Source organism: Canis lupus, chromosome 14 (genome assembly GCF_011100685.1).
Source record: "Canis lupus familiaris isolate Mischka breed German Shepherd chromosome 14, alternate assembly UU_Cfam_GSD_1.0, whole genome shotgun sequence".
Taxonomy (NCBI): domain Eukaryota; kingdom Metazoa; phylum Chordata; class Mammalia; order Carnivora; family Canidae; genus Canis; species Canis lupus.
Genome location: NC_049235.1, coordinates 35,473,931 through 35,488,469, shown reverse-complemented (window position 1 = coordinate 35,488,469; position 14,539 = coordinate 35,473,931). Strand labels below are relative to the sequence as shown.

General features: G+C 35.0%; 1 protein-coding gene across 1 annotated transcript in view; it reads right to left on the bottom strand.

Moving 5' to 3' along the window:
• Positions 1 to 14,539, bottom strand: part of SP4 (Sp4 transcription factor) — a 76,745-nt gene that overhangs the window by 33,497 nt on the left and 28,709 nt on the right. The gene's annotated exons all lie outside the window — the stretch shown is intronic.

The following is a 14,539-nucleotide window of genomic DNA, read 5'->3' as shown; positions in this document are numbered from 1 at the left end:
CTCAGATGAAAGATGCTATATCCATTTCCACAGTAAGCAATAGATCTCATTCACTCTAGAAAATACAGGAATGAAAACTAAACAAATGATTAAGTTTTATAGATATTTCTCATTCGTCCATACTTTAAGCAAACATCTCTTTATTGAGGAATCTTTTTTTAATTATACTGAGTTAAATAGTTTTTTAAAAAGTAAAACCATGATAATTACATACTATCACTATAATCATAAAACAGACGTTTAGGCAATTACTACTTTATTCACTCATGTTACGTAGCTTAGACTTACTTCACTTTTCAGGTTATACATACACCAACTTGGTTTCTTCACTTAGAGAAAACTATGATAAATAATATATAATATGACCCAAAAAAACATCTACTTTATCTATGGTTTAAATTGATCCTGAAGTGCATGTACCTTATAATGATCCTTCCTTTCAACATAGTACTTTCTCCACATCAGGTTCGGAATAGCAGAAAACACCAATTTATAAAGGAATGCTCCTACCACCAAGAATTGATGTAAGAATTAAACAAGTTAATTTACCCCTTACCACAGTGCCTGTCACAGAATTGTTAACTATTTGTTAGCTATTATTGCTATGAGTCTCCCCTGAGTTGGGTGGCAACACAAGAATAAAATATAGTAGCAGAAATAAACATGTGAGTATTGGGTGTAAAATAAAAGGGCTTATTTCAAAGCTGCATATATAGTACTTTAAACACACAGAGCTACCAAGAAAAGAATAAAAATTAGCGAGTGAGGAAAGAGTACACATTTTCCAAACAAAACTAAGCCTCTGATTCTCTCAGCCAACATCAATCTCATTCTCCTCTGTGTATTCAAAACACAGTAACTATAATACAAATGAAAAACATGTCTTTTGTATTGTTTTAATAAGGACACATATTTTAGTTTTTTTCTGCTAAAATTTAAATTTCTGATCACCTTTGAATAAACATGCTGTGATAGGCAAAGCAATGCAAGTAGTCAGATGTAGTTAATTCATGTGCCATTCAATGACCATGCACTTGAATATCCTCAAGTTTCCTCATCTCTTAATAATTCTGACCTCCCTAAAATTCCTTTCCTCTATCTACTTCAGAGAGTTATCAAGATCAAGTAGATTTCCTAAAGAGTAAAGACTTTGTAAACTGTAAAACAATATGTATAGGCAAAGTATATTTCTTATGCCTTTATGTATCTTCTGAATGCTTAATTTTTTCAGCTGTTGTTCATACAACACTAGGTCTTTCCTTTCAGGCTGCAATGGTATTTAAGAGGTCCTTCATTACGTTAAAGTACTAGGAATTCCCAATCACTGGCTGATCATTCTCAGATCCCTTGACCACTTCCTAGATAGATTTTTAAACTCTTCACATTATGAACATTTGTCAATGCCTAAACAACTTGGCAAGTTATTTCCACGAAAAATATCAAGCCAATCATATTTGAATTTATATATTTAAGCCTGACAACTCTCTTGACTTCTTTACCTAGCTGTCCTAGACAGTTCGACATAGCTCAGTATTACTTTTCTTTCTTTTCCACTGCTACCAGTCAAGTATAAGCCACTAAATTCCTTACCAAGGCTTCCAGGCCCTGCTCAAGTTTAACCCTACCCTCTCAGACCTCATCATGTATTATCAATCTCTCCTCTGTTCACTCTACTCCTGACACACCGGCCTTTTTTTTTTTTTTTTTATTAGCCCTCAGACATATCACGCTCATTCCCTTCTTTGGGCCTCTGCACATCCTCTCCAGTCTAGGTGGCAATGTCTTGGCACTCAAATCTTTGCACAGCTGACTCCATAGTAATATTCAATTCTTTTTTTAAAAGATTTTATTTATTCATGAGAGACACAGAGAGAGGTAGAGACATGGGAAGAGGGAGAAGCAGGCTCTCTGCAGGGAACCTGATGTGAGACTCGATCCCAGGACCCTGGGATCATGACCTGAGCCGAAAGCAGCTACTCAACCACTGAGCCCCCTAGGTGACAGTAATATTCCTATCTAAATTTAAAACTCTCCTCTTTACAAATACCATTCCTGATCACATCATCTAAAATGGTACCCTTTAGTGTATTTCTGTATCATCACCAAGTTTTGTCTTACTGGGATTAAATTATCTTGTCCTTTTTAACTTTTTTCTGTCTTCGCCTCACTTTTGAATGTTAAGTGCCATGAGAACAGGGATCTTGCCTGTCATGTTCACTGCAGTCTCCAGGATGTGGAACACTACTCAACACACAGCAGCCACTCCATAACATAAGCTTAATAAAGGCATGTTTAAAAATTAATTCATCTTCAAAACCTGCTCCTACTAAATGTTTTTGTTTTGGCAAATACTAAGTACCACTCTCCTTATTAGCCACACTAAAACTTTAAAACATAAACTTTGAGGCTACTTTTCCTTTACCCATTAATTACATCCATATGATAGCCAAATTAAAGAGTGCATAAAAGCATAATAGCTCTTGCAGTCATCTTATCTTTCTGTTACCAGAAAGATTAAAAAAAAAAAACCAAAAAACTCTATTGTGTCCTGTTCTTTTTTACTTATTTATCAATAGAAGTGCTTCAAAAATATTACAAATTCTTTTAAAATAGTATAATGATTGTTTAATATTCCATTATACACATATACTATGCCTTACAAAACCATTACCCTAGTATTATACATTAACGTTCTTTTGAAACACTACAAGTAATCCATAAGCAACATAAGTATGAACAACCTGAACAAAAATATTTGTTCTTATTACTTCCAAGACATGGAGGCCTAGTGATCAATATAAGTAATACATACAACAGAAAGCGAACAGCTTTTGGAGTTAGCTAGACCTGAATTCAAATACCAGCTCCGTCACTTAGCTGTTTTGTGACTTTGGGTATTTTATGTACCTCTCAGAACTACAGTGTTTTTTTTTTGTTTGTTTGTTTTTAAAGATTTTATTTATTTGAGAGAGAGAGTGCATGAGCAAGGAGAGGGGCAGAGGGAGAGGGAAAGGCAGTTACACATACCCCCTCCCCCCACCGCTGAGCCAGGAGCCCAACAACTCAAGAATTGATCCCAGGACCCGGGACAACCTGAGCCGAAGGCATATGCCCAACTGAGTGAGCCACCCAGGCGTCCCCAGAACTTTAGTTTTCTTAACTTAAAATTGGGACAGCAGTACTTAGTGCAGGGGGGTGTAAAGAGTAAGTAAAATAACAGATATAAGACATCCAGTAAATATAAGATGATAGCTGCTATTGTGGAGGATAAAGGAAATGGAAGAGAGTTAAGAATGGCTTCAGGTTTTCAGTTTGGGCAGTGAAAAGGAGCTGGTTTAAGAGTGTGGGATAACCAGTCTGATTCCTAGAAACACTGTCTGTGAGATCTTTTGCACATGTCTCTTGCACAAGAGCTGCATTCACTTATACTTCCACTAGAAGTATACATGAGTACTTCTGCATTTCATGCACAAGAGAAATTCAGTAAGATTTAAAAAAAAATTAACAGACAAAAAAATTGGTATCTCATTGTGGTTTCTAACAGAAGTGATCCCCTACTCCTTTGATATTCTATGTATCATGAAGGTATAAGTCAATGCAATAAGATAAAGAAGTAACACTTCTATATGAGAAAAGAAATTCGAGAATATCAACAAATTATTAGAACTAAGACATTTATAGACAAGATCAACATAAAAATTAACAGCTTTTTTCTAGATCAGCAATAACTAATTCAAAGAAATAAAAGAAAGAATATTACATTTACAACAGCAACAATAACCATGAATACCCAAGAATCAATCTAATTAGAAATGTGCAGGGACACCTGGGTGGCTCAGCAGTTGAGTGTCTGCCTTCGGCTCAGGGTGTGATCCTGGGATCTGGGATCAAGTCCCACATCTGGCTCCCTGTGAGGAGCTTGCTTCTCCTTCTGCCTGTGTCTCTGCCTCTCTCTCTATCTCTCTCTCTGTCTCTCATGAATAAATAAATAAATCTTTAAAAAAAATTAGAAATGTGCAAGGTCTCATATGTGGAGAAAGGGGAACCCTCTTACCCTGCTGGTGGGATTGCAAGCTGGTACAGCCACTCTGGAAAACAGTACAGAGGTTCCTTCAAGAAGTTAAAAACAGAGCTATCCAATGACCCAGCAATTGCACTACTAGGTATTTACCCCAAAGATACAAACATAATGATCTAAGGGGCACCTGCACCCCAATCTTTATAGCGGTAATGTCCATAACAGTCAAACTATGGGAAAAGCCCAGGTGTCCATTAACAGATGAATGGATAAAGAAGATGTGGTGTGTGTGTATATAACACACACACACAAAATGGGAGTATTACTCAGCTGTCAAAAAAATGAAATCTTGCCATTTGCAACATGGATGGAACCAGCCGTATTATGCTAAGCAAAGTAAGTCAATCAGAGAAGGACAACTACCACATGATTTCACTCATATGTAGAATTTAAGAAACAAAACAGGAGCATAGGAGAAGGGAGGGGAAAAATAAAACAAGACAAAATCAGAGTGGGAGACAAAAATAAGAGACCCTTAATCACAGGAAATAAATTAAGGGTTGCTGGAGGGTGGGGTGGAGAGATGGGCTAACTGGGTGATGGGCATTAAGGAAAGCACGGGATGTAATGAGCACTGGGTGTTATATACAACTAATGAATCACTGACCTCTACCTCTGGAACTAATAATACACTACATGTTAATTGAATTTAAGTAAATGTAAAAAAAAAGAAATGTGCAAGTCCTGAGGAAGAAGACATGAAGGACATAAAGCAAGACATGAAAAGAAATATACGTCCTTATTATAAATGTGTTAATTTCTCTAAAATCAACCCATATAAAGTAAACACAATCATAACAAATTTTCCACAAAACTCTACTAGCTGATCCAAGATGTGAAAAATCAGCCAAGACAATTTTAAAAAGGTAAACAGTAGAATAAAAATGTATTACAAATCTTAAGTAATTAAAAACAATGTAACAATGGCTCAGAAAAACCAGAATACAGGATCTAAAATAGATGCACATCTACATGAAATTTAAATATATAATAAAAATGACATCTAAAATTAGGGGGAAAAGAAGAAAATGATTTGTTTTGGCTTGGTATGCTTTGGAGTTGGGGGTGGGGTGAGGAATTTCAGATCTTAATCTTACACTATTTACAAAAGTAAAATGCAAACAGGTATTTTTAAAAAACCCAACTAAATGTAAAAACAAAATTACAAACAAAAAATATTAGAAGAAAATGCAGAACTAAAGGGTTTTCTTAAATAAGATTCCAAAACAAAGAAAAATATTGATAAATTTGACCATTATTAGAATTTTATATTTCTTAAGACAAAGATACAACTTCATCTATGTAGCTCTACCTTTACCTAGATCAAAATCTGTGAAGTAATCCTTATTCTTGATTCCTTTCTCTCATACTTTATTCCCTATCCTGCTGAGTACTCCTTCAAAACAGATTCAGGATCTGAGCATTTCTCCACCACCTCCACTATTTGCACCTTAGTCCAAGCCTTTCTCCTGATTGATTACTACATAGTTAACTGCCACCACTGCCCTACTCTATCAATTCATTCTTAACAGAGTTCACAGAAAATGTCGCTTCTCTCTAAACTGCTACAGTGGCATCCTACTATATTCAAAGTAAATGCCAAAGGCCTTATAATCACCTACAAGGTCCTATATATAAATTGGCCACCCATCACCTCTTCAATCTCATCCTCTAGTTCACTCAACTTCAACCATGCTAACTTCTTTACCATCCCTTGATCATAGAAGGCATAATCCCAATTTACAGCTCTTAAACTCTTTCTGCCTAGAATGGTCCTTCCTCAGCACATGTATGTTCAATTTTCTCACTTCTTTCAAATCCTTATTCTAATACCACCTTCTCAATGTGTCCTATCTACCCTCACTGCTCTATTTGTAACAGTTTTGCCCCTCCCTCCCCAGCAATCCTGTTTTGCTTAACTTTACTTTTGCCAGACTGTGAAGATGAATACATTTTATCAGTGTTTAAAATAGTAAAAAATCAGCAACTACCTAAATAGCTATGAATTGCAGAATTCAGACAATAGCAATGTTGTGTAGTAGTTAAAAAGAATGTGAGAAATCTACATACAAACCTAAGACAGACCTCTAAAAAACATGACAGACCTCTAAAACAAAGTTCCTGATGTTTACGTTACAAATATTAGGTATTTCCTACAATGATATTCACGTATAATAAACAAACTGGAAAAGGTCTGAAAGGACATGTAACAAATTGATTAAGAGTGCTTACTTCTAAAAGAGGATTTGAAGAATGGAATGTAATCAGCAGGAGCCTTTTTAGCTTCACTTATATCAGTTGCACTTTTTTTTTTTAAACAGGAAAGTAAAAAAATAAAATAAAAAAAAATAAACAAGGAAAGTGTTTCCATGTATTACTAACATATTAAAGATCAACTTTAAAAGGAAAAAAAGTTGACAATTCATAAACCCAATATAGCATTTCATTATTACTTTTATTTGCATTTTTAAAAATTCCTAATGGAGTTGAAATGTTTAGAGGCCATTTGAATCCTCTTACGCATTCACACCTTTGCCATTTATCTACTAGGACTCAAGTCTTTCTTTTTGTGTGGTTCTATTTATTAAGGACCTTTGTCTTATGCCTTATTTGTTGAAAATATTTTATATAAGTTGCAACCACACACACTAAAGCCAAAGGAAATATGGCCTGGTTGATTCCCGTGAAGTCGGCTATAAATGACATTTTAAAAAATTAACATTTAAACATAATAGGAACATGAGGGGAAAGGAGAAATAACAAAAAATGAAGGTACAATCTTCGTGTCCACTTCCTTCAACTATTACTGATTTGATTCTTTCAGCATTTCATACCAAACCTTTGAGGCAAATAGGACCGTCATTAATATTACCATATTATTGATAAGAAAACAGAGTCAAGATAATCCAACTGGCCCTTGCTTCTTGTGTGGAAAACAATGTTTTACATGTTTTTTTCTTACATAGTGAGTACTAGGTAACATTACTGTGTAGGTAAAACAGACCCACAAATCTGAAAAACAAAGGGAACTATTTATCTTTTAAAAAATTAACCCAACTACCAATTCACTGAAAATCATCTACTTTGTAAAGCAACAGGTTCATGATGCTATTTTAGGTATATGTGTTTCACAGTTGTATTTTTTATACATAGACTAGGAATAACGTTTATCTCCTAGAACTGAACAGGAAAAACAAAACTGTTTATTTCTATAACATAAAACTTGTCATGGAGGGCCAGGGGGACTTCTCATTCTTCTGAATAATACTAAAATGAGTCTTAACTCAGCCTATTTAGGTTTATTTCCTCTAAAGATTAAACTTGACATCTCCCTAAACAGAACTAAGGGCCTCTTAGACATAGGAAAGAATATGTCTCTGTACATTTCAAATGATTTTCAATAATATACTATGAAATAGAAGTTGGTTTGCTTTACACTGACTTAAAACAGACAAGGAGAATGTATATTCCTAAACATAAAAAGATAACCAGGTATGTCTCAGGCTGGAAGACAAAGAGGAGAAATGGGAAGTGAACGCTAATATGCCTGGGGTTTCTTTATGAGGTTATGAAAATATCTTTAAAATTAGATTGTGGTGATGGTTGCATAACTCTGTAAACATACTAAAAACCACTGAATGTAATCTTTAACTGGCTGTACTGTATACAAATCATACCTCAATAAAACTATTCTAGAACGGAATGGGGGTGAGGGAGTATGGATAACTGGGAAAAAAAAATCTACTTTTTGTTGGTTCTAAATTTCCTCAAACTAGTGGTTCTCAACTAGAGGTAATTTTGTCTTCCGGGAGTATTTGGCAATGTCTGGAAATATTCTGGGTAGTCACAATTTGAGGGATTACTGGTATTTAGCAAGGAGAGGGCAGGGATGCTGCTAAACACCTTACAATATATAGGACAAAGATCCAAATTGAATATCTGGCCTAAAATGGCAATAGAACTGAGGCTAAAACAAAACTCTGACTAAACTGAGCTCCCAAATAACTACCGTTCATGGCTCTCATATGTTCATATCATTATAAACTATAACAAAAACTGAAATTATGAAAAGTTAGAATATATTTGTATGATACTCATAAAAACTATTAAAAAACTACATGAGTCTTCATAAAAAACAGAAATCACATGACTCTGAATTAAAGCCCTTGCAAAGAGAGTAATATAAATTTGGGAATGGGCTTTGACAGCTTTGACAGATAATGACTTGGATAGATTCCATAGCACAGTGGCAATACAAAGAATAATACACTAAGCTTGGAAATTAAGCCCATTAATTGCAAAATACTTCTTTATTTAAGAGCTATAACAAGTGTGTTCTACAGAAGAACTATAACGAGAATATTAAGAAATAACTTGTTGTTCTCTACATTCTTTAAATGAAGATGAACCATATGAGCCAATGACTTCTGAGACTATTTGCACATCATGGAACACATGGAGGGGTGGGAATTAACTGATATAACAATGTATGGAACACATTAACACAATATCCCCAATATGATAAATACTCAAAGAATGTTAACTTCAATACATTTGAAATTGCATGATTTATTAAGTACAAATAACTTACTTAATAACAGCCATTCAAATTTGTGTAGTCTTAGATCTTTAAATGGGACCCTAGGGTACAAGTGAGATTTACTCATTCAACAAACATTTCCTGAGTACCTGCTATGTGCTTAACACTGCTGGGTAAATAAAAATGAATAAGATCTAACCTGAAATTCTCACCTGTAGGGGAGACAATTATAATATGTACAATAAAAAGCATAAAATAAGTAGTACAGAAGAAAGGAATTCACTGTCCAGAAGAAACATGAAGGCTCCATGAAGAGAAAAAAAAACCAATGACTGGTAAGAATAAAGCCAAGTAGGAAGGCCATGGGAAGAGCACATTTAAAAGTATAATTCCGCATACTGCCAGAGATTAAAGTTCCAGAAGTGAGGAGCTAAAAAGAGAGTTGGAAGGATAGATGAGGAAGGACCTTATTTAATTTCTTAAAACAGTGACTTTTGGGGGTGCGTGAGAAGTGGATTCTTATTAAGGTTATCATTCAAACAATAGATGCCATATAATACTTAGGTTTACTCAATTTACAAAATGGCCAGAACTGTACTCAAATAGTTTACACTTATACTTTGTCATCTAATGCTCTATCCTAAGGTTCTGAGGGGTTATATAAACTTCGCTATTACATAGCAAAGCCAAAGTGTGAACCTAGGTCAGTCTAAATCCGATGCCCTCTACTCCTCTTCTATAGACTATAACATCCTCCGTAGGAATCCGGGATATTGTTTGGGCTCTGGAGGCAATACAGTAATAAATGGTTTTAAGTAGGAAATTAATGGGTTCAAATTCACAATTAAATTATAGATACAACACTGCCAATTGTTCTGAATTGAACAGAGTATGGAAGTTCTATTCATTTTTAAATAAGACCTGAAGAAGATCTATCATATCCTCTACATTACATTATAGACATGATTAAATCTGTGTGCTAATATGACCTTTACTCAGATTAAACAGGAAAGTTGCTTTGACCGAAAATATGCATAAATTTAAGATGTAGGGTTTTCATTATCTTTTATTAAAAAATGACTAGGTCAAACTTGGTTTACAGGCCAAATATTTCTTAAATTAAGGATCAGAAATTCAAGAATGTCTAATACACAGTGGCTGTATTTCTAGAATAAGTATCTCAGAAGTATACATAGGCAAAACCTGCCTATCAATTCCAATTCTTTTTTTTTTTTTCAATTCCAATTCTTGAAAACATTGCTCTTTTTGATCCTCAAACTAGGAAGGAAAGGCAACTCTAGTCATGAGGCATAGTAGGTGGTACTTAAACTTTTTTCTACTCATTTGAAGGCCTAGAGAAGTTGCATTATTCATGAAGAGCAGATGTGGGCAATGAAAAGTATATGGGGGCATTTTTTTTTTATGTTAGCCTGATACCTGCCCAAATTCAAGAAAGTGTAAGGAAGAACTAACATATTCCTAACAAAATGAGTATACTTAGGAAGGACATCTAAGCAGAATTAAGCACAGAGAATACTGATTTTAAGAAAACAAACGCCAGCGGGCTCCAAACTTTATTATATAACCCCATCAGTAAAAATACCTTAACTTCACAACTTTATATATTTATTCATAACTTACATGTATAAGTGCATATCAATGCATACATTATAAGATATACAAAGATTTTGATTAGAAAAATAAACTCTAATACCTTCCTACTTTCAGTTTTGGAGATCAATGTCTTTCAAAACAACATGAATAAGACATAAACAGAGAAGTACTAAAAAACAAAACCCAGCTAGACACATAACTGCTAAAAGCTCACATCAAGTCTGCTTAAAACTCACTGTATTGATACGGTTTGAGATGGTTATGATTTGCTTTGGAGATCTATCTAAAATGCTTAAGGAAAAAAAAAAAACAGTGCACCATGAATACACAGAACAAATCTGGTGGTTGCCAGAAGGGAGGCAAGTGGAGACACTGGCAAAATAGGTGAAGGATAGTGGCAGGTACAGGCTTCTAGTTATAGAATAAGTAAGTCATGAGACTGAAAGGTAGGGCATAGGGAATATAGTCAATGGCATTGTAAAAGTGTCGTATGGTGACAGATGGTACCTAGTTGAAGTGAGCATAACAATGTATACAGTTACCTAGAGAACTGTAGGAATATATATGAGAACTGAAACTAATATAATGTTGTGTGTCAAATATACTTCAAAATATAAGTAAATAATAAAAGCAGCCCAGCCATCACAGGAGAGTGTGCATTTCCCCAAAATGTCTCATCAATATTTGAGGACACTGCTAAAAAAAACACCAGCACATAAAATTGTTTCTGGTAAGAAGAAACATTAGATTAAAACAGCAATTGTGAAAATAATTTTTACTACAGAATTTCACATGCAGCATTATAACTAAAGTTTAATTTTAAGAAGTCCCTCTTAAGGAAATCTAATGACATTTTTTAATGTTTGTTATAGAAAATGGGAAAAAGTAAACAGAAGAATTTATCACTATTTATTTAGAATGATCATATTAAAAAAAAACACTAACTGGAAGGCAACAATATCCTAGTTATTAGATGTAGAAAGATGAACTCTGTATTAATGGATACAGCTTCAATCACAAGGAAAATCATAACCACGACAGGCATCATGTTAAGCACTTTCACATATTTCACACATAACCTGCTGAGACAGGTTATTACTCCAAAAGACTATCTACCCCCTAATGCTCCAATTCCATGCTCACCAATTATTTCTGATTATTAGTTGGTTTCTCAGGTACCCTGACAACAGGAATAGAATATTAACAGCATTCCAGTAATTGGGAAGATTTATCTCTTAGCTAATATTAGAAAGAAAAAACAGTATTCTAGTTTATAAATCAGCCTCTTATCAATCCTGATTTTATAAATCAATTTCTCTAGGATCTGTACTGAAAACCAGTTCTTGAAATTTCAAAGCTACAAACTAAATCATAGCCTCTTCTATCACAGAACACCTTAGGAAGCCATATTCTAAAAGAGGAAAAGTACCTAATCATCTTAACTACAAATAATTACACACGTACACTCTCTTCAATAATGCAATAATAATAAATTATTTTAAAGGCAGGCTGACAACTTTTAAAGTTTATATGAGCAAGTATAAATAGTATGCAAATTATGCAAAAACATACAAAATACATATTGAGTCATAAGGATTCCATGTGCCTATATAAGAACTTTGGGAAAATAATGGTAGAGGACCCCCAAATTAATGCCCCAGGGACTGGAATATCCTAGTGTCATGAGAAAGTTAATAGAACTCTCTAACTGCCTAATTTTAAAAATATGACACTGGTTTTTAAATAAAGTTAAGTATTTAAGTGTGTCCCACTCATTTCCTAAAGTCCGTGTTCCACAGACTCCCTTATATATTTTCTTATACTTAACTTGCAGCAGTATTGTTCCTACAATCCACCACTGATAATGATTTTTTAATGATGTAAACATCTGATGTTGCTTTGTAATAAAAATTCACATTTTCCTCTAAAATTACTCGATTACAGAATACTATTAGGCAGTTTTCAGGGTTACAAATTAATAACTGGCACATAAACCAAAGGACTCAATTTGTATTTTCCTCTTCATAATTTAGAAGGATGACACACAAATAATACAACGTATAAAGCAGCTCCACTTCATGTACTCAGGTCAATTTACTATAGTAAATGTTTACTGAGTGCTTCCCATAAGTGAGGGAGTAAGCAAGGCAGGAGTTGGGGAGCAAAGCTCACTGAAAACAAAGACATACACTTGTCTTTGACTCCTAATTATTTCTATTTATTCTGGCCTTAATGCAGATTAAGGGTCAACTCTTTTTTATTTTATTTTTTTAAGATTTTATTTATTTCTTCATGAGAGACATGGGGCGGGGGGGGGGGGGGGGGGGGGGGAGAGATAGAGGCAGGCAGAGACCCAGGCAGAGGGAGAAGCAGGCTCCATACAGGGAGCCCAACGTGGGACTCGATCCCGGGTCTCCAGGATCAGGCCCTGGGCTGAAGGCAGCGCTAAACCGCTGAGCCACCTGGGCTGCGCTTTTTTTATTAATTTTAATTTTTTGTAATAGGGTCAACTCTTTTCAACTCTTTGTCTACACAGGGGGGATTGTACATTATAGAAACCCTTCCCAGGAGGCAAAAAACTGACCCAGAAGAATATGAAGGTCTCCTTTAAAATTGCAATATTAAAAAAAAAAATCCAATTTCCCAGCTCCCATTCATTCTTTATTGATCCATATTTACTTAAGAAAGTGGTAGAAAAAAAAAAAAATCAAAGGAAAATCTGACCCCTTCTACATGGAATTTTAATAGTTTTTAAAGATTTGAAGCTTGTTTCAGTTCTTCAGAGGTAAACAGAGTTGCCACTGATTGTCGTGATCTATCAAGAGCCACTGTCACAAACTTTATTCCACATTAGGCTCTCTCACTTCTTGAAAATAATATGTATGAAAGTTTAATAACCTAAAAAGTCTGCAGTTGTAAATCTATGAAGGTTTGAGAAAGGGAAAAGGAGTATACTTTCTAGATAATGAAGCCCTGAAAAAGACTGACATGAGAAAAAGAACTAGATATAATAATAAATAGATGCTAATAATAAATAATAATAATAAATAGATGCTAACACTTAGTGAAAAATCTTTCTGTGTTCTAAGCACTGTGCAAAGCACGTTACATATATTATCCCACTAAACCAACATGATTATTGCCATTTTATAGATGACACTCCTATCTAGAGAAGTATCTGATCAAGATTTAAGCGGCAAAACCAGACTTCAGTCAAGCTCTAATTTTAAGATTCAGGCCTAAACCTAAAAACTTCAGTTAAAATCACTGTTATAAAGATCAAATCAGTCTCTAAGAATTCTGGTCTGGGTCACAAGGAAGAGGATGAACACTTTAACTGAGACAAGGGAACTCAGGAGGGGAAGCAGCTTTGGAAAGGAAAATCGGTTCTATGCTCTATGCTCAAGATGTCTTCCAATGTGCAGAGCCCCAGATCAAACTGTTACCATTTAGACCTATTCCACCTCCAAGAAGTCGAGCTCAGCACTGACTCTTCTCCGATCACTATCATGCAACCTTTTACCATCTTTTCTCCCAATACTCTTGAATTTCATCCTCACTTTGTTCTGCTGTCATCTGACTGAACACACAATCCAGCAACCCTCCTGACTTCATCTGGCATCCTCTACTAAACCCTTCCCCCTCTGGACATCTGTCATATCGGATGGCAATTCTCCTAAGAAATGCCTCAGGAAACAATACTATTTCATCTCCTACCACTGCCTCAGAAAACATACTCAGTTGTTCTCTTGTCTCCACTCTCTCTCTCTAGTCCTTCTCTTTCCTCTATGTTCCTACTGAACCAACCTCCTTAAAACTAGATTAGCCTCATCCCATCCATGTCCAAATTGTGCAATCCAAAATGGAGATTCAACCATGATATTCCAGTTCTCAGGGTCCTTCAAAGGTTTCCCATTGCTTTCAGAATACCATTAAAATTCCTTATTATGGCTTGGGAAGAATCTCCCATGACATGGTGCTTGCCACCATGACTATAGCACACAAACTCTTGATCTGAACACATAAAACCATCTGTGTTCTCTTCCCTAATCACATCTTGCTACTACTTGACTCTGACCTTTTGCCTGGAATATCTTTTCTCTGCCAACCTGGCTAATTTCTAGTCATCCTACCTGAGCTATCCTGTATCAATCACCTCCTCGAGGAAACCTTCTTCACAAATTCCTTCATCTGATTATACAGTACACTTGTGTTTTCCACAGAAGATAGGTAGGTCCTGCTGTTTAAGCATTATCACAGTATATCATAACTCATCTGATTTCTAACTCCCAATATTCTTTCTCCAA